This window comes from Mesoplodon mirus (genome assembly GCF_964341445.2).
Source record: "Mesoplodon mirus genome assembly, chromosome: 20".
NCBI lineage: Eukaryota > Metazoa > Chordata > Mammalia > Artiodactyla > Ziphiidae > Mesoplodon > Mesoplodon mirus.
In genome coordinates this window covers 34,779,359-34,799,875 of record NC_138996.1, presented here as the reverse complement: position 1 = coordinate 34,799,875, position 20,517 = coordinate 34,779,359, and the positions used below count along the sequence as shown (strand labels likewise).

General features: G+C 47.4%; 1 protein-coding gene across 2 annotated transcripts in view; it reads left to right on the top strand.

The window, feature by feature from the left end:
• MCPH1 (microcephalin 1) overlaps nucleotides 1–19,862 on the top strand; it is a 226,427-nt gene extending 206,565 nt beyond the window's left edge. Inside the window, exon 12 of one of the 2 annotated variants that reach the window (XM_082608550.1) lies at nucleotides 19,471–19,862. The gene's annotated coding sequence lies outside the window, so the exon portion shown is untranslated. Of the gene's footprint in view, nucleotides 1–18,956 lie in introns of both variants that reach the window. The other variant, XM_082608551.1, reaches the window with a different exon arrangement.
• The last annotated feature ends 655 nt before the right edge of the window (nucleotides 19,863–20,517 follow it).

The following is a 20,517-nucleotide window of genomic DNA, read 5'->3' as shown; positions in this document are numbered from 1 at the left end:
GTACCGTCTGCAGCGTGATCTTCCTAACATCTGGGTTTCGTGCCCTGATCTGCCCATGGTTCGTATGGCTCCCCGTGAACTAGATGTCATGCAGTAGAATCACGATCCGTCTGGTGCCTGCTTACTCGGCCTCATCACCTTGGTATAGACTTACAGGCTTTTAACAGTGAGCTTTTGTCACGGTGGCCCCCCGCCAGGCCCTTGGTCCCGTGCGCTTCACCCCCCCAGTGATCTGGAGCTGTTTGTGCCAGCGTGTGCAATCCCAGACACCCCTGCCCCACGCGCCCCTCCCTGAGCAAACATCCTCCTGTCCCGTCTCCAAATCACATGCCGCCTCCGGGAAGCCTGCCCGGCTCTCGTTTCCCATCTCATGAGGTGACGTGTCCCGCTGTGATTTCTAGGAAGTCCTGGGGAAGCAGACACTGTGTCCTTACGTTGCTGTATCCTGGTAACGTAGCCTGACACTCAGACAAACGAATAAACAGGTTACGTCGTGGACCCAGCCCTGACTGTAGGGTAGCGGGCGGCGATTCCAGGATTTTGTACCTTAGGCAACGCAGGCACGCTCTGCTGTGACGTCAGATAAGGAACTTCGTCTCCTGGGCCTCGGGTTCCTCGTCTGTGAAGGCGAGCCGGGCCGTGGCTGAGGCCACCTCAGGATCCTTCCCGGCACTCGCGGTCCCTGCTGTCTTCTGTGACAGCCCCCCAGCCGGAAGGTACCCAGTTGAGCTAAAGCGTCCACCGTGGCTCGTGGTCTGGCTTTGCCCCCTCTCTCCTCCCGGGCCCTCTCATGTGCATCTCTGGGCTCAGCAATAAAGTGCAAGGCCACGTGGGACACGGGTGCAGCTGTCCTCACACCGAGGGGACACTTCACTGGCTCAGCCTCCTACCTGGACCCTGCGACGGGGCCGGGTACTGCGTGTGCTCCGTGGGAGCGGGTGAGCCACGTCTTCTGGGGTGGGCATCTTCAGCTATCTTAACCACGTAGTCACCTTTTTATTATCGAAAAGTGTAAAGGAAAAGATCACAGACTCACCCTCCCACGTGACGCGTCTCCTCCGGGGGCGTCCACCTGGCTCGCCCCGCTCCTCCTTGACTCAGCTGTGTTCACAAGGGTTCTCGAGAACCAGAACCAGCCGGCGAGACAGATACACACACAGAGACACGCAGGAGGAGATGGAGCACAGGAGTGCTCTCGCACGATTCCGGGGGCTGAGAACTCGCAGGACCTGCTGTCTGCAGCCCGGAGAACCAAGAAGCTTCAGCCCAGGTCCAAAGGCCCCATGCCAGGAGTTCCGATGGCCCAGCTCAAGCAGAGAGAACAGATTCACCCTTCCCTTGCCTTTTCGTTCTATTTAGACCCTCAAAGGCTTGGAAGTTTCAGAGACACCCTCACATACACACCCAGAAATCATGTTTCACCAGCCGTTTGGGCATCCCTGAGCCGCCCCCCCCACCGCCCCGCCCAGCTGACACATTAGCTATCACATCTGTCACGCGTTTTCTCTCCCTTGAAACCTCTGCAGCCACAGCAGCTACAAATGCCCTATCGACTGTCGTCTCTGCGAGCCTGGCCTCTCTGCACCACTACAATTATGGCCACTGGTATGTGCTGAGTTCCAGTAAGTGGACCAGTCTGCGCTTGATAGGGTTTTAGAGCAGTGCCCTTCAGAAAAGGCTCCACAGACGAAGCACTTAAACTGTCCTTGAAAGAAAAATGGGATGTAGACAAACATAATGCTAAGAAAGTATACTTTTTAAACTGTTATTCCGTCTTTTAAGTTAGTTAACCGTAAAAATTGAGTCTTTTTGGTGTACAGATAAGTTTTAACATACATAGATTTGTATAACCACCCTAACTAAGCATAGGGAATTGAAAAACACCAAAGCACAAATTAGAGAGTTCTGTGGTATATTTGGCCAATCAGAACCACACCCCATGGTGCGGTGTCAGCCCCGTCCTTAGGTTATGGTTGCTAAAATGTGGGAGAGTGCGTCTTAGCTCTGAAGAGGTGTGGCATCATTTCACAGACGGGTATTCCTGTCCCTCTGTTGCCACAAGGAGCAGAGATCATGTGAAGTTCTGGGAAGGGCCAGGGCTTTGGGGCCTGACCCCTCAGTTCTGTGGTGTGTGATCTCAGGCAAAACAGAAAAAGCCAACCTCCCTGAGCTGCGGGTCCCAGACACGGAAATAGTTTGCCATGAGAATTCCACAGTGAAGGATGGGTACCTCCTTTTCCCCATATGGCTCATAAGTACCTGCGGAAACTAACACTCAAGGTGCGCTCTACCCAGAGGGAAAAGCAGAATCGCTAGTGAACTCTAACACCCACGTCCGGAGTAAATGAACTGTCAACACCCTCCCCTGTTTGGGGTTCAGGGTGGGGATACGTCTGGCTCGGGGATGAATACCCGGGGGTCACTGAAGCTAGAAGCACAGGGTTGGCAGGGGGCGGTTCCACTCAGCTTCGCTCTGTAAACAGTGTGGTCCCCCCTTGACTGACTTCTTCGTGAATAGGCTGGAAGGTTCTGCGCTAACCTATTAGGTCAGTAGAGCTTTTTGAATGAAGACACAAATGCAAAGGCCACATTTTATGAAGTAGAGCCAGTGACTCTTTGGCCTTAACTGAGACCCTTCAGTAATACTGATCGTCTACCACCAAGGGTTCAAACGAAGATCTCATGACAGAGAGAGATTTCTGCCTCCTACCAGCTGCCTCCTTGTCATACATGTACACATGCATCCACACACATATCTGTGTAATGATCATCTTATGCAACCATTCACAGAGGAAAGTGGGAACTCCACCCCAAATTCACCCAGACTACGGACCTGTCCTGTTACTTTGGAGGCTCCTTTAGTCCAGAGCTGGCAGTAAATTCCACGTAATCCTCTTTTCTTCCATGATCTCCTTTGTTAAACAAGCATCCTGGGCTCTGTAGGGAGAAAGTTGCGCTTCACTGGAAAACCACACTTCTTAGCCCGTGCACCCCACACCATCCCCAGGTTATCTGATTCCAGCTTTCATTGCCTTTGAGCTGTTTCACAACCCTAGGCTGTAAAGACCCACTGGCGGTGCACACGAGTCTTGTCTGTGGGCTAGAAGTGAAGTTCTGTCTGGTGAAGGGAATATCCCCCTACCCTACGGAAAAGCCAATATTTGGGTCCATTTGCAACTTCATTTCAGTATTTCTAATCTATAAATGTGTTATATGTTTCTCCTTTGAACCAGTATAGCGTCTGTCAGAGTCAAATAAAATGAACACATCTTAAATGTTCATTTTACACTGATATGAGTTATGACTTTTTAAAATTGTCTTTTCATCATTTTTAGCCAGAACCTTCTAAGTCAACATGGATAAACCTGGTTATCTCTGAGGTCACCTCAGAGGGAAACAATAACCACCACCATCCACCACCCTGTAATAATGCCCACATGCCCCGCCCAGACTCCTTTTTCTGGCAGTTGGTAGCGGGTGTACGTGTGTCGAAAAGTTTGAAATGAAATTAGGATTTAGAGCGAATGGCCATGAATTGTTGTACCAAAAGGCTTGCAGTGAAAGCAGGCCTGTCGGGGGGAAGCTGGATGGAGGCACACGTCAGAGGGCATGTAGAGCTTTCTCGGCCACTCTGTTAACCTGTGCTGCTTGCAGCCTCACAATCCTCATTTTTCACAACGTACCCGTGGGGACAGAAAGATGCTTTGCTAGACAGGAAAGCTGACTGTGCCTCAGTCAGGACCCTTCAGGCAACGTCAAGGGCAGGAGCAAAGCAATTGTATGATCTGTGCCTTCAGAGCAGAGCGCGGGCTCCAGGGTAAGGCTGCACTGGTACATCTGAGGCCCATCAATCACGAGGACCCAGGAAGCAAAAGCATGGGGACTGAGGCTAATAAAGCAAGTACTGGGGGGAGTATCCCATACTTAGACTCATTTCAGTAAGCGGAAGGTTTTAACTAAAGCTCAGCAATAAGAAGAATCAGGTGTCCTATTATATTTATAAAAAAACCTGCCAATCATCTCTGTTTCTATGACAATGAACTCCTCCACACACATGTCCTTATAGACATCGGGAAGTGTATTTGGAGGATAAATTCCCAAATTTAATTTTAAGTAAACTAAATCTTGATTAAACTTCCCCAGAAATTATTTTACTTAGGATTGGAAAGTCAGCACGCACCTAGTCTCAATTATTTTGAGTGAAGAATCAGATCCTTGTAATTCTTTGCTTCCTCTGATTTCAAGCTGAATAAATAAATAAAGGGAAGCATTTTCATTTATTGACTTTTGCAGTACGTGCTTTAAACTGAGGTCAGGGACTGCTTCTTAATCAGCTTTGCTTCCTGGCACTTTGCACGTGCCTGGTAGACAGTAAGTGTTCAATAAATGTGGGCGGGAGAAGGAAGCATCAAATTAGCTTCCGAAGTCACATTCTAAACGTGAGAAAGGCTCACTTACGTCCTTTCTGCTGGATTCAAAACAGGTTTGAGTTACTGCTTTTCTGTATACCAAGATACATCCTTGATTAAGAAAAACTGTATCCCAAGTATGTGTGTGTGTTGTACAGAATTTAGAAAAATATACAGCAAACCCTCACCTCTGGTAAGGGGCAGGGTCATGAGAACTGCAGCATTTGGTTGCTTGGGCTTCTGCAAACAAAAACCTCAACAACGAGTAGCTTAAAAATCAAGATTTTTTTAAAAAGGACAATAGGAGGCCAATTCCCGGTTTGGTCGGGCCAGTGACTTAGAAGCATTTGTTACCTAGGATCCAGGCCTTCCCCTCTTCCCACTTGGTTGTTCTCAGGGTGTCCGGGGTCCTCGGGTGGCTTCAGGAATTCTGGGTGTCCTTTGTCGACAGGATAAAGTTGCTTATGTTAGTAGGTGAGGAAAAACTGCCCCCAGCAGGCTCACCCTCAGGTCCCACTGGCCGGGATCGGGTCCAGCCCACGCTTGACCCTGTCCTTCGGAAGGGAAAGGGGATCCCTGTGGTTGGCTCGGACCCAGCCTGAGTCTTCCCCTTGGGCTGGGAAGGGACCCCTATCTTGAACACATGGCCCTGCAGACGTCAGCACCCAAAAAACCACCATGCCTTGCCGTTAAGGAGGAAAAGACAGGCGTGGATTTGAGTAACAGAAAGCCGAGGAACACTCAGCTTACCTGTATTCTTTTCTGTATTGTTTCAGTTACCAACATCTGCAACTAGTTTTTAGGACGTGTGACTACATCCAACTTTAGTAAGATTCTTGATCCCCAGCTTCAGGGCAGGGTGGCCCAGTGATTCACTGAGTTTACAGATGGTGGGTTTTTCCTTGCAGCTCGAGTCACGTTGAACCAAAGCAAATCTCTTCTGTCTCAGTGTCTTCATCTGCAAAAATTGAAGGAATAAGCCTTTCCACTCCCTGCGTCTCAGGGATGTTGGGAGTAACTGACAGCGTGAACAAAGGTACCCCACGGGGAGAATGGTCATTTGTCCTGTTAGGTGCCCAAGTCGAAGGGAAGCTGTGAAATGTATCAAAGTTTATGGCAAAGTTCAAGGCTGGGGTGAGAAAAGAGAATGAATCCACGGCCTTGTTTATCAAATCAGTTCCACTGACGTTGCAGTGGGGTCTTGGGGGTTTTTTTGTTGTTGCTGATGTCGCTGTTACAGTAGGATTGTCTTCTTCAAAAGGAAAGGAGCATGAAAACCTAGTAGGGGGACAATTTCTTCTTTCTCGGACTTTGTCGGCGTGGAGGACTGAGGAACACCTTCTGCGCTGCCTGCCCACCCCGGGGTCAGTCCTTCTCCCATACTAGCCGCCCACTGTCCTCTGGGTAACGGGCGTTCCCTCACCCGCCCACCCGGGCCCCTCCTCGGAGAGGCACGCCTTCATCTCTTTTCCCAGACCTCCCGTCAAAATCCTTAACTTCTCTGAGCCGCTGGTCTCAGATGTTCAGTTCTGTCCTCAGGGAAACACGCGGGTTAAAGCACTCAGATGTGGACGGCAGATAACCGTCAACATGTCCCAGAGGGCACTTGCACATAGAGAAGTCTTTACGAACCCGAACCCGGAGTTAGTGACGTGAGCGCTTAGCGCAGTGGGGCCTCCCCACAGTGCCTCTGGCCATCCGGCCAACGTGACTTTATCAGCACAGGAGGGCAGGCAGTTCAAGGCCCCTGTCTCGGAACCCCGTCCCATCATCTCCCCCTCCATCAGGACGCATCCCTCCCCCTGGCCTATCAGGGCACAGCTAGGACTTCTGCTTTGTGCTTTGCCATTGACACCCTTGACCCCACGAGGCTGGATTTACAGCCTTTTGGGGCCATGGCGTCACTTGCTCCGGGAGCCCTGAGCCCGGGACGAAGGATGCTGTCCCGGTGCCGAGGGCACCTGTGTCCGGCGAGGCTCCTGCCTCCACATTCCTCTGGGTTACCCGGGATGCAGAGGCCGTTCTCCTCCCTCAGTTGAACAGTTGATTACTTTTCAATAATTTGGTTTAGACTTTGTAGTAATTCAAAGGCCTAAACTTTTTTTTTTTTTTTTGGCCTATAAATGTGTTTGCTTGGAGTCTTGCCTGTACTGTCGGCCGCCTCAGAAGCTGTCACTGCTCATTACCCGCCGTTCTCACTAAACGGCATCGACTCCCCTGGATCCTCAGAATTCACTGTGTGCGCACAGCCTCACCTTCGGTTTGTTCTTTTTCTGAGGAAGGACGTGAGCCTCGCAGTCGGCCTGTTGTGAGCAACGAATTGGTTTGGAGTGACCCCCCCCCCGCCTTTGCCCACAGCTCGTCCGCCGGGCGGTACCGGGGAGCCCTGTTTGCCGGTCAGCCGACCACGTCCGTCACCCCAGCCAGCGGCCCGCCCAGAGCCAAGCTGGGGGAGCTGGTCGTGCTGTATGGGGTTCGGGTCACACACATCCCTCGCCAGGCCAGCATCTTCGTCAGACCCGTCCCAGGAAAGAAGAAGGCGACAGTCACATACCTGTCGGAAAGGTGGATCTTAGGTGGGAACCCACGCGCCGGACGACCCTGTGTCCTGGGGCGGCTCGGGGATGACAGCGAGGTGCCTTGTGATTGCAGTAGCCATTGGGGGTCCCCTTCAGAGCCTCTGTTGTGTGTTCCTGTCCACTGGAACAGGTGTCAGAGGGGAGCATCAGGCCCATGCCCCCTTGCACGCAGCCTGGGGACCTCTGCCGGATATCTCAGTGTCCACGTATCTGCCTTAACAGAGTCCTGTAAAAAGAAAAAACCACTCCTGTGACTTTCGTCTGTCACGAGCCCACCTAGACGTTCCTGCTTTTTACTGTCAGCCCAGGTGCAGTTCGCGGGGACAAAGGAAATCCTATTAGACTTGTGCCCCTTGACCTCCCGGCTCGTGTGAAAGACCCAGTTGACCCCGAGCTGCCCCAGCCGTGAGGCCACAGCACCGGCCTGGCCACCCCCAGCTCCTGGGTCCTCCCCCTGCGTGCCTGCCTCGCTCTGCGTCCAGGGTCTCGGCCAGCGCCGGCTGCCAGGACCCGCCACTGTCCCTCCCTTTTAGGCACTTGTCCTGATACTCGTTTGCGTGCTCAAAGTGGTACGTTTTAGCGCAAAAGGACTGGGGCTTTTATTTCTAAAAGCAAGTGTTGTGTGAATGTGACGTGTGTGTCTGGCGTCGATGCCGCTACGTTGGGCAAAACACCCACCTCGAGCCTGCAGTGGAGGAGGTGGTACCAGATGAGCCCCGATTCCTGGGAGGCTGGAGGCTGACACTAGCAACAAGGGGCTTCGCCTGTTACCCCAGCTCTGGGGGCTGCAGGGGCGCAGGGGAGGCAGGCTCAGGCAGCGTATGTGATGTAGTCGAGCGTGGTGGGGTGAACGTGGGGCTCCACTGGGTTTGGATGAATGTACTGGTTGGCCTGGCTGCGGTACAGTACCACAGACCACAGGGCTGAGATAGCAGGGAGGGATCCTCAGCCCTGGGGACCAGACGTCTGAGACCAAAGTGTCCTCAGGGCTGCTTTCTCCGAGGCTTCGCTCCTGCTTACAGGGGGCCGCCTCTCCCTGTGTCTTCACGTGGCCTTCCCTCCGCGTCCCCATCTCCTCTTACAAGGACACCAGTCACTGGATTAGGGCCCACCCTCATGACCTCAATTTAATTAGCTCTTTAAAGGCCCTTTTCCAAACACAGTCCCATTCTGAGGTCCTGGGGGTTCGGGCTTCAACCTGCGGGCTTTGGGGGACACAGTTCAACCCATGACATTGAATGAGCCCTGTTTCAGCACTTTGGGCCAAGACCCTTACTTCTTACGTGTGCTCACTCACTCTCCCTCTCTGCCTAGGTTTCTTTTTCAATCTTCCTATTTGCTTTCCTTGTCTCTAAATCCCAAACTTCTGGCTTTTCTGAGACCCTTCCTAGACATTATCCTTTGACACATTAGCAGGGACCATGTTTGTCCAGGTTGCATTCGTTTATAATAACCACATTTTATGAATATCTTTTAAGTGACTGATGGTCATCCTTTGATACATTTTTAAAGTATGACAATCAAAAGTCATTTTTTACTTTCTGGTGCAGAGTAATTTATATTTTGCCTGGAAACTAATTTCAAAATACCTATGGTTTTAGCTACAGTCCAGAAGCCAAGAGAGACTGTTTACTCTTTTCTAAATGCCAAGAATATAGCCTTCAAAACACCCAATGTTCTGAAACAGAAGTTCTGGTTTTGGTTTTTAGAAAAGTGCATGTATTAAAATGACACCGACTAGAGACCAGAATCGTGCTTTAAAAAAGGAGCCTCATTCAGCTAACAGAACTGTGCACATGATTGAGATCAGCAGCCCACATCAACAACTAGTCTTTCCAAAGTCTGCAGTCATGCACCGTGCAGAAGGCCGAAGCCTAGGTCTGCACTCTTACTATTTCCAGGTTGGGGAACTCAGCCGGCCCCTTCCTGGCCCTGGTGCATTTCTGTGCACGGATTGTGCACAAGTCAGCTGTCTGCCTGGTTCCTCCTGGGGTTTGGCCACTTGACCCCCCTGATGGTGGGTTTTCAGGAGGCGAATGTCTACCTGCTTGAAGCCCAGGGTGTAAGTTCCACAGGGCCCTTTGGAGTTCTTTGAGTCTCAGAGCTGGAACTGCAGGCCTAGGTTTTTGTTTCTTTCCTCTCCCATAATTCATGTCCTGTTTCTGATTTGTCATTGATCACACCATGCACGTGTGCCCTTGGCAACTCCCAGGTACTGTGTGTCCTGGAATCCTTGGCTCTCGGCATGGTGAAGTCCTCACCTGTAACATCAGTCCTGCGGGCCCGTCTGCACTGGGTCCTCCCCAGCCTTGTCGTGTGAGTGTTAACTACCTGAAAAATACATGTTCTGTTAGTCTATATGCATCTCTTTCTGAAGGGAGTTACGACACAATAGCTCCAGCTTTGTGCAGATGAAGGAGATTGCATTTTTCTGTCTCTACACATATGCACAGACCTACAAAACACACAATCTAGGGTATCACCTTTTCTGCCACTAGCTTATTCTCTGACCAGACACAAGTCACCTGGGTCTCTCTGGACCTACTTTTCCTTACCTCGTGCACGAGACAGAGTAGTAAACCCAATGATCCGAGGAGACAACACGGGGGTGCAAAACCTCTCCCAGCTGCAGGGGGCAGTGTCCAGGACCGCTGGGCAGCGGGACCCACTGACACGTAAAAAATCATTCCTGACCTTTTGCCAAAGCAGTATTGTCTCTCTTGGAGACTTTTATTCTTCCCACTAGCTTTCAGTACAGACACTCCCAGAGAATATTTTATTGTCAGAATGTGAAATTAAAATTAACAGTAAAACCACTTTTAAATTAAAATTAAAACATGTTAAAGCACCAGTTTAAAAGTCATTTTGTGATAACTTAAGAAAAGCAGTACTCAGAATTTATCAACCAGAGGTGTTCCAACTAGAATATCAGGTGCCGTCGAATCCCTGAGAGCTCATTATTTTATTCGAACTGTTTTTAAAACCTTGAACGTAGCTTGGTGTGCCCACTTTCAGATTTGTAATTTACCTTCCAAAATAAAGGTTCTAGGATTTTTTAGTACCTTTACACTTATTCCTATATTTTAGGGGGTCTTTGTTTTTGCAGACCTAATAGAGTCATAGGGGATGGACAAGGAGGAGACTTTTTTGGCCATTAGAAACTCCCCCTTGGCGGGGGGAGATGTGGACACTTTCCCTGGGACCTCTGACATCTAGCACTGTAATCTGTCCGATAAAACTTTTATCCCTTCACTGTATCTTAAAAACAATGACCCAGTGTTTTTGAATATTTTTTTAAAAACTGTTAAATGATCATTCTACCGCCTGGTGTTGCTGGCCTAGAACGGTGTGAACTTAAGAAGTCTCCCCCTAGGGCTCCACACGAGAAACTTAAGCCACGTCTTACTCACTGGCTCCGAGCAGAAGCTCACACACACCGAGCTGCCTTCTAATGAAGCCACTGGACCAGTCCCGATTGTGTTCCCAAGTCATTCCCCGGAGTCTGTTTTCCCTGAAACAGCAGCATACTTAGGCCAAGATTCTTGATGAATCATTCACCCAGGAGGAGGAATGGGGATTTTTGAGAAAGACCACACTTGCGGCGCTTGAATATGTATGAAAAGAAACGGGAAAACAAAAGTCAAATTTCCGGCACCAGGAAGCAAAATGTCACCTTTCCGTGATGTTGGTAAGATGTGTGGTATTTTGAAGCACTTTCCAGTATCTTGGTTTCCCCCGCACGCCCACAGAGTATAGTTCCCATCTTACACATTAAGAGACGAAGACCCTGGGGTCTGAGGTACCCGCTGGCATGGAGGGGCCCATGGGCATCCATCGCAGGTCAGCGGCCTGAGCTGTAACCATTTTTCACTCTTTTTATCCCCGCTGGTCTTATCACTGCAGGTTGGTTTGGCCTTTCTCATAGGCACGTTTCCAGTCTCGGGCGCCCTTTTATTGTCTGGGCTACATTCAAGTGATAAAACATACATTTTTACTATTGTGGGAACATAATGTAATAGTCTCAACAGCCTTGCCAAAAAGAAAAAGAAGTCTTGCCTCGGCATGACTTCCTTATAACTTATAAAAAAGCATTTGATTTGAATGTCTCCCCATGTCAGCGTTCTCAGGGAAAAATCGCTGATAGCGCGTGGGCCTCGTGCACACTGGCAGGATGGCCGTCTCCACGGAGGGCTGACACGAGACTGGCTCAGACCCACGCGCTCTGAACGGGCGCTCGTTACAGCCCCAGGCCCTAGGGTTTCCTGATCACGGAGGCACCGTCAGGGATCCCAGGAGCGTCTCATCTGTGTTCCAGGTTTGCGTTGTTGTCGCATGTTAGGTTTACGGTGTTCGTCAGTAACTGCCTAAGTGCTGGAGCTCGTGCTGTGCGCTGAGTTGGTCCCCACAGAGTCCTGTGCTGAAGTCCTAGTCCCCACACCTTAGGCTGCGACTGCACGTGGAGACAAGGCCTTTAAAGAGGTGACTAAAGTGGAATGAGGTCATAAGTGTGGCCCTGATCTATGTGGACCGATGACCTTATAAGGGGAAGAGACACCACGGATGTGCGCACACAGGAAGGACCTCGTGAGGACAGAGAAGGAGCAAGGCCTCGGGAGAAACCCACCTGGCTGACGACCGTGAGAAAATAATGTCTGTTGTTCAAGCCACACGATGGGCAGCGTTTGGGGATGGCAGCCCTATCAGACTAAAGCTGCTCGAAATGAATTCTGAGATGGTCGACAGAAAACTCTTCCTTTTGTTGGAGATGAGGAAAGAGGAAAGTGAGGGATCTGAATTCCTGGGCCAGAGCCACGTGGTGAATTGCAGACCCAGAGTGCCTGGTCGCCCCCCTCCCAGCCAAGAGTCTGCGTTTGTAAAGAGTCAGATCTCGTGCTGCTCAGTCACCGCACCTTCTCTTCACTCGTGCACCCACCACCACCGTGGTTCTCAAACTGTGTGTGACGGACCCCGACAGCCCACAAGCTGGGCTGAGGTCAGCATGTCCACGTCAAAGCACAGGCACAAGAAGCTTTCCCCAATTTGCAGGAAGAAGGAAAAGTCATTGGATTAAATTATCTCATTTTACTTTTTGAATCAATTTTTCTTAAACTGTGGTGCTTGAAGATGAATATGTAGCAAGAAATCAATACAGAGGAATGTAGGAGAAAGAAAGAATAAAGATAATCTCAGGGCCTCCCTGGTGGCGCAGTGGTTGAGAGTCCGCCTGCCGATGCAGGGGATGCGGGTTCGTGCCCCGGTCTGGGAGGATCCCATGTGCCGCGGAGCGGCTGGGCCCGTGAGCCATGGCCGCTGGGCCTGCGCATCCGGAGCCTGTGCTCCGCAACGGGAGAGGCCACAGCAGTGAGAGGCCCGCATACCGCAAAAAGAAAAAAAAAAAAAAAAAAAAAAAAAAAGATAATCTCAAACATTAACAAAATTGAAGCAAAGAAAAAAATTGGAGAAAAAGTTCTTTGGGTGGGGGGGGAGAGGAAAACTTCATGTCAAAATTCTAGAAATAGTGAAAAAGAAAAGAGTCCAATGAACAAAACTGAGAATGAAATTGGGGCTACAACTACAGATACAGTAAGGATATCTAAAAATCGTGAGCTCATGATGAATAACTTTATGCCAGTAAATTTAAAAATAGGCAAGATGGATAATTTCTAGAAAAATGTTACCAAAATCGATTCAAGAAATAGAAAATCTAAACAGTTTCAACCGTTAAAAAAAAAATGAATTGTAATCTGAAGTATGCCTCTCACCACCCGTCATGAAAGTCGCCTGCAGAGTGATGTCAGCAGGATGGCAGACTGGAAAGCTCCAAGCCCTTGTCTCCCCACAGAAACACGGAGAAAACAAGCAGAAGCCATCTGAACCAACTTTTCAGGAGCTCTGGGAAAAAATCAAAGGTTTACGGCCACCAGGCAAACGCCCAACCAAGTAAAGCCATGTTTACAACAGTAGGAAAGTCCTGTGCCATCTACTCACCCCTGACAGTCTTGGTTTCCCAGTTCCCCTCCCTGAACAGAGACCTTATTTGCTCTCATCTGCCTGGGAGACCTGAAGGACTGACTCGCCCGTCTCTGTCTCGAGTGACTTGGACACATGCAAGAAAAAAGGTGACCACCGCTCTTAAAAGCTACTTGGAAATAATAGTGGTTAATATTCGAAAACTATAAAGAACTCTTACAACTCAACAACAAAAAAACCTGAGTAAAAAAATGGGCAAAGGAGTTGATTAGACCTTTCTCCAGTGACGACATTAGCACATGAAAAGATATTCAGCATCACTAATCATTAGAGACATGCATATCAAAGCCACAGCTATTATCAAAACAAACCGTGGCGAGTGTGGAACCTCTGGCAGGAATGTAAAATGGCAGTTCCTCAAAAAATTAAAAAAAAAAAAACCTACCATATGACCTAGTAATTCCAATTCCAGATACATATCCAAAAGATTTGAAAGCAGGGACTCAAATATTTACACACCCGTGTTTACAGCAGTATTGTTCACAACAGCTAAGAGGTAGAAGCAACCAAGTGTCCATTAACAGATGAATGGATAACAAAATGGGATCCATAGGTACAGTAGAATACTATCCAGCCCTAAAAAGGAAAGCTGTTCTTAAACCTGCAGCATTCATGAACCTTGAAAACATTATGTTAAAGTGAAATAAGCCAGTCACAAAAGGACAGGTACTGTATGATTCCACTTTTATGAGTTACCTAGAATAGGCAGATTCATAGAGAAATTATAATAGAGGTTAATCGCTAAGGTGGGGGGATGGGAATGGGGAGTTATTGTTTAATGGGTACAGAGATCGTGTTTGGGATTATGAGAAAGTTCTGGAAATGAGGAGCGGTCATGGTTGCACAGCATTGTGAATGTACTTGATGCCACTGAATTGTACACTAAAAATGGCTTAAGTGGTAAATTTTAGGTTATGACTGTTTTACCACAAGAAAATCGTTTTTAAGACACCTCCCCCTAGATAGTTTTAACAATAAATTTTACCAAACATTACACATTACTGCATAGAAAAGCTATTCATCTCATTTTACGAGGCTAGCCCAAACTCGTTTGTGAATATGGATATAAAAATCCCTAATGGGCTTCCCTGGTGGCGCAGTGGTTGAGAGTCTGCCTGCCGATGCAGGGGACACAGGCTCGTACCCCGGTCTGGTAAGATCCCACATGCCGCGGAGCAGCTGAGCCCGTGAGCCATGGCCACTGAGCCTGCGCGTCCGGAGCCTGTGCTCGGTGACGGGAGAGGCCACAACAGTGAGAGGCCCACATACCACAAAAAAAAAAAAAAAAAAAAAAAAAAAATCCCAAATAAAATATTTGCAAATTAATTTAGCAGTGTGTTAAGAAACATATAGTCAGGTAGGGTTTAACCAAAGAATGTAGAAATAAATACCATTCAATCTTTTTTCCTAATCCATTGATTTTTCTCAGTAGATGTTAAAAAGCATTAGAGAAAATCCAATACCCACTCATGATAAAAACAAAAAACACTTCATCAGCTAGGAATAAGAGCACTTTCTTCACATGATGAAGGGTATCTATAAAAAACCTACAACATATATTTAACAGTGAAAATCTTAGTTTAAGGTTTAAGTCAGGTACAAAATACATATGGTTATTACCCTTGTGTCTCAGCAGTGTTCTAGAGTTCCTAGTCAAGGGGATAAAATAAGAAACACAAACGAAGGATCAGAATTAGAAAGGAAGGGACAAATCATTTCATTTGCCTACGATATGGTTGTGTATCTAGAAAAATCTAAGAGAATCGTTGTAACCAATTCAGCAAGATTGGTCTTTATTTATGATCCACTTACTAAAATCATTAGTATTCCGATGCCCAGTAGTAAATATAAAATGTAACAGAAATATAGTGAACTCAAAGCTAGCCCTGTAATATCATTTCAGTCATGTTTCTTGGGTAGAAAGGAAAAGTTGGCATGCTAGGAATAAACTAGACTGTCTTGTCTAAGACACAGTGCAAATTCATGCTATACCCTTGGAAAAGTATCAGATATGTGAAAGTCTCCAGCCCAATATCAGAGCAGGAAAAAAATGCTGAGAACTGCTATTTCCTTCAGATATTCTGCATGGCATCAGGTCATTCATTCATCTACGCAGTATTTATTGAGCATCTCTCAAAGGGGTACAGCCCTTTTCCCGTGGGACTTACATTCTAAAGATGGACATTTCTTTTTAATCCTGATGGTGATAAATGCTATGAAGCAAACAGGGTATGAGTATGGAGAGAGACACTGAGGTGGGCTCCTTACCGAGGAGCTGTGTTTGAGCTGAGCTCTGAATGTGGTCCAGAGGGATGAGCTCGTGTGGAGCTAAGGGAACAGTTAGGGTCAAGGATGAGAGGTGGGCAGAGGCAGTGGGTCTAGAGCACAGAGCGATGGGGGGGGGGGGAAAGCAGCAGAGCCTGGACCACGCAAGGCCTGGGGGACAGTAGTCAGAGGTGTGGTGTTTGTTCTAAGAATAAATAGAAGTCAAAGGATTTTAAGAAGGGGAAATGGGCTCTACGACATATTTTTAAATAGAAGCAGAGAGAGTGATCTTAGGCTCTTGCAGTGACTCAGGTGATAAACGATGGTGGTTAGGACCAGGGTACTATTGATGGAGATGGTGTGAAGCTGTTTAATATGTTAAATAAAAACTCTGGAGCCCATTGCACTTGCTGGCAGATTGGACACTGTGCTGTGTTAGAAAAGAGAATAGAAGATGAGTCCTAGACTTGGGTTCCGAGCCCCCGGGAGAACGGTGAGGATCCGTGAAAGCAGCAGAGAAGGGACTGGTTTATTAAGAGGAATCAACGTGCAGATGGAGACCGACTTGCTCGGTGTGGGTCCAGAGAGAAGGACGGGCCGGGCTCAGCATCAGAAAGGACTTCAGGGGGGACCCTCGCTCTGCAGAGTAGTAGAGGTGACCCCTTATGCATGGATATCTGGCTACACAGATACTGAGGTTTCCCAGCCCTAAAATTTATAGCTCATTTTGGTAAGTCAAGATAAAGCTCCCAGCAGGGCCCTGAGGGTCCCCAAACTCTGCACACAGGACCATTAGCCACATCTGGCTGTTGGCAGTTGGAGTCTTAGTTCAATAAAGCCACTTGCCTGTCCCACTATTAAAAAAAAAAAAAAAAAGCTTTGGTGGCATGTTGATTCCACATCCCAAGCACACAGAAGCATGGCCAGTGAACTTTAACGTGTGCAGATACGTGTGCCAAGACCCGCTGAATAACTCTGTTAGAAAAACAAACAAACAAAACCTGGGGTTTTTTCTTTCCAATTTAAATTTCATGGGGGCTGCTTGTGTACTGTTTGTCTCCCTTTCTGCTGGCTGGGTCGGGCATTGCTCTAACATCTGTCTCCTGGTCATGTTTTATGGGGTGTTTGAGGGTCGTGCACCTGACGTGACACTGGAATTTGGGGACGTGGCTGTCTTCAGATGCCAATGAACTTGGATAGAAATCACTCTCCGTGCGTGTGTTTACAGCTGGGAACTTGGAGCCGAGAGGGGCTCCCTGGACACAGCTGTCCTGGCTCTCAGCTATTACTCAGTTTTCAAGTGTTCTGGTCCCACTCTGCACAGCACCACGTGCAAGGGGTTAATTGCTCAGGCAGCACCATCGAAGAGGTGGGAGGAGCCAGCCACAGACTTTGTTGTGGCTTCTGTTTTATCTGAATTTAAAACTGGACCCTTCTCCAGCCAGTCTTTTTTCCCCACCAGGATGGATGGATGGATGGGTGGATATGTACAGTGAAGCCTGATTTCATGGTCAAAGAATTCAAACAATAGAGAAATACATAAAGACCCCAAATCTTACTACCCTTCCCTAAAGTAACGACACTAAAGATTGAACTGTGTGTTTCAGATTTAACACGTATTTACACAGAAATAAATGTATATAAACATATGCATTGAGGGTTTGTTTTCTATAAAAGGAGGATCACATCTCGTTCTTGAGTTTTTATCCCATCTCTCTGTCTAGAAGATCATTCCGTTTTAACACAGACAGTAACCTCACTCTTTTTAACCATTGGAGGTGCTGTGATTAATTTACACACTCCTTACAATTAGACATTTGGGGTTATTTCCACTGCTTCTGTAAATTGTGTGTGTGTGTGTGTGTGTGTGTGTGTGTTCTAATTGGAATGATTTGAATTCAATTTTAAGAGACTGTCTTGAGCTATAATTAGTGTGGCTCAGTCCCAGGCAGGAGTATTTCTGTGAAATAGATTCATAGAAGAGGAATTACTGAGCCCTAGGGTGTGTGTACCTTAAACTTTGATCCACACAGCTGTACCAGCTTACAGTCTTACTAACTACCTGGATATTCCCGTTCCCCAGACCCTCCCCAGTACCAGACTTTACCCATATTTTCAATATTTGGTGATCTCATTACTTAATGTATATGCCGTAATTACTCAGTTACTCATGAGCATGGGTACCTAGAGGGGGAATTCATAGGTCATGAACGGCCAATTCTTCTCTCTTGCCTGTTTTTTACATTGGGCTGTTTCTCTATTCCACATTGTTTTACAGCATATTTGTATAGTATGGACTGTAACCTTTTGTGATAAATGTAAGATCCTCTCTGTCTCTTATGTTTGTTTATGGTGTTTTCTATGGATTTTATTTTATTTTATTTTATTTTATTTATTTATTTTTTGGTACGGGGGCCTCTCACTGCTGTGGCCTCTCCTGTTGCGGAGCACAGGCTCCGGACGCGCAGGCTCAGCGGCCATGGCTCACGGACCCAGCCGCTCCGCAGCACGTGGGATCCTCCCGGACCGGGGCACGAACCCGTGTCCCCTGCATCAGCAGGCGGACTCCCAACCACTGCAACACCAGGGAAGCCCTCTCCACTGATTTTTAATGCCCCCTTGAATCAGCTCTTAAACTCCCACACATGCACGGGTGGGTTTCTGGAGTTTGTTCTCTTCCATGGATCTATTTATCTATTCTGTGCTAATTACCTGTTTTACTACCGTAATTTTATAGTATGTTTCACTATCTAGTATGTCAAATTCTCTCTCATTCTTCTTTTTCAAAGTTGTCTTCCCGTGCATTTTCCCCCCATATAAACTTCAGAATAAGCATGTCAAGTTTTTTTTTTAACAAACATTTGGAATTGGGGGATTATACTGGATTTTTAGATTAATTAAGAAAGTGCATCATCCTTTTGACAGTCTTCTCTGGCTTTCAAAAATGACATCCTGTCAGAAATCTAAATGTAAAAATTGAATCAACAGGTTTTTTAAAACCTGGAAGAAAATATGGCTGAATTATTTTATAACCAGGTATAGGGAAGGCTTTCTACCTGTGATTCAAAATCCAAATGCAATAAAAGATTGATGTAATTTGAATATATAAATAAACGTTTGCGTAAGAAAAGTCGAAAGGCAAGCAACAAACAGAAAATGTATGCAACACAAATCATGAATAAAGGACTAACATTAAAATGTAAATCATAATAATACTTCAGTGTTGTAGAGAGAGTTAAGCGGTATGCTGGGTATCAATAATAACTGTTAAGGTTCTATTGTATGTATTATTAATTATAATTATATAATGTATATAATATATATAACAAACATTACTGATCCTCTGAGATTCAGCTACCAGGTCAGACCACCTGTGTGGAAGTGCATTTGTAGTGGGAGGGCTGTGATTAAATTCTGGGGCACTGGCTTGAGCTATAACTAAGATAAGCTATTTTTTTTCTTTTATTCATAAAAGAAACCCATTTTTTCTGCTTTGTATCTCACAACCATCACAGCTTTCCATGTCCTATTGCTCATCACCCTGACTTCTTAAGGTCCTTCAAATATACAGTAATTGTTCACCCTCTGGATAATAACAGTAATCAATAAGTTAACTTTAATTGTCAGTCAGTCAGCACTGACGATCCATTGCACATCTGTCTCATTCTAACAGCAGAAGAAGGGTCGGAAGCAGTCAACCGTCCAGCATGAAGAGTAAAGGGCCTGCTTGGAGCCGGCTGCAGGCACAGCTGTGTTGGCCTCTTCCCCTGCACCTGTGGCTTATCCTGGGCCAGGGCACTTCATGGGATTTTCATAAAATAATAGGGTTATTTATACTCTGCCTTGTACCAAAGATTAGAATTTGGATCTCCCACATCGTGGACTGGCAGACTTTCCTGTCTACTAGAACGTTCTGCCATCAAGGGCATGCCCTGTGTGTGCCACATCTAATAGGATACGTGACGACTGAGCATTTGAGATGTGGCTGGTGTGACTGAGGAACTGAACCATTTATGTTATTTTACTTCATTTTAAATAGCCACATGTGCCATATGGACCTGTGGACATATGGACCATGCTGCCCAGGACCACTGACGATTTAAAATATGATTTGTGTATCTGTGATGAGGTTGTCGTCTTACCATGTGCCGGCCATTGTCAGTGCTAACCTGCTTCTCTTCCTCTAGACTCAATCACTCAGCACAAGGTCTTTGCCTCAGAGAACCGCCCGCTGCTGCCGTGAAGGAGACACCGCTCAACCCATGGCTGCTGCTAACAGCCCGCCCCGTCGTCCTCGGACGCTCAAGTGAGGGGAGGGGTGGACGCAGGAAGGATTCCTTTCTATACCGTCACGTTTGCCGCCTGTGTGTGTTGTGGTTTTCACGTGAAGAAAGCTCCTTCGTGTGGCTTTCTGATGCCTGAGTGTGTAGCTCAGAGAAGCACTGGCCCGCCCTGTTGGGCCTTTTCTATTAAAGCCAGTCTGTGTGTCCTAGTGATGATCATAACTGAGAGGTCCCAGAACCTTTGTCACTGAAGAGCCATACTGTTAAATAAAGGATGGAAATTACATTGTTTTATTACCGAGAACAAAGAGCCCCCTGAGTTTCTACGTTTCTTTATTAACATATCATCTACTAGGTTTGAAGGATGTTGGTCCGTTCTCACCTTATGTACCCGAGATTCTTCTCAAAATAATGAGGACAGGTGTGAGGAGCCGCAATTAGTGATAATTAGTGCCATCAAAGTAGCCCCGCTTCTGCAAGCTTGGTTTCTGGTGAGGAGAGCCTCACCCACAAGAGACCAGGGCCTCTGCAGGCCTCCAGGATGCTCGCCATCCCCTGCAGGAAACGGGCATTTGGCCAAATCGTACACACGCTGGCTGGTCACCTTGTGTAGGAGAGAGATGCTAAATCCCAGCAAGGCTGAAGGTGCCAGTTAGACGCCCTCATGATACTGTTCCCTCTGTGTTGTTTATCTGTCACTCATCTCAGCTGCTGTTTCTACCTCAAATAAATGTCAAGTCCCTCAGCAAATACAAGGCATCAACTTCTAGGATAACCGCCCTAAAAGGGCAGTAACGATGCACGTGGAAATAATGAAGGGTTTTCTCTTGGTGTTAATAGAACGTATACCCCAAGTCCCCTCGTAATACTCCTGCCTCAACAATGTTGAGCCTCAGTGCAGCTCAGCAGGCCGGAGGCCTTTCTCCCGCCTTGTAAATCCCGTGTCACTAC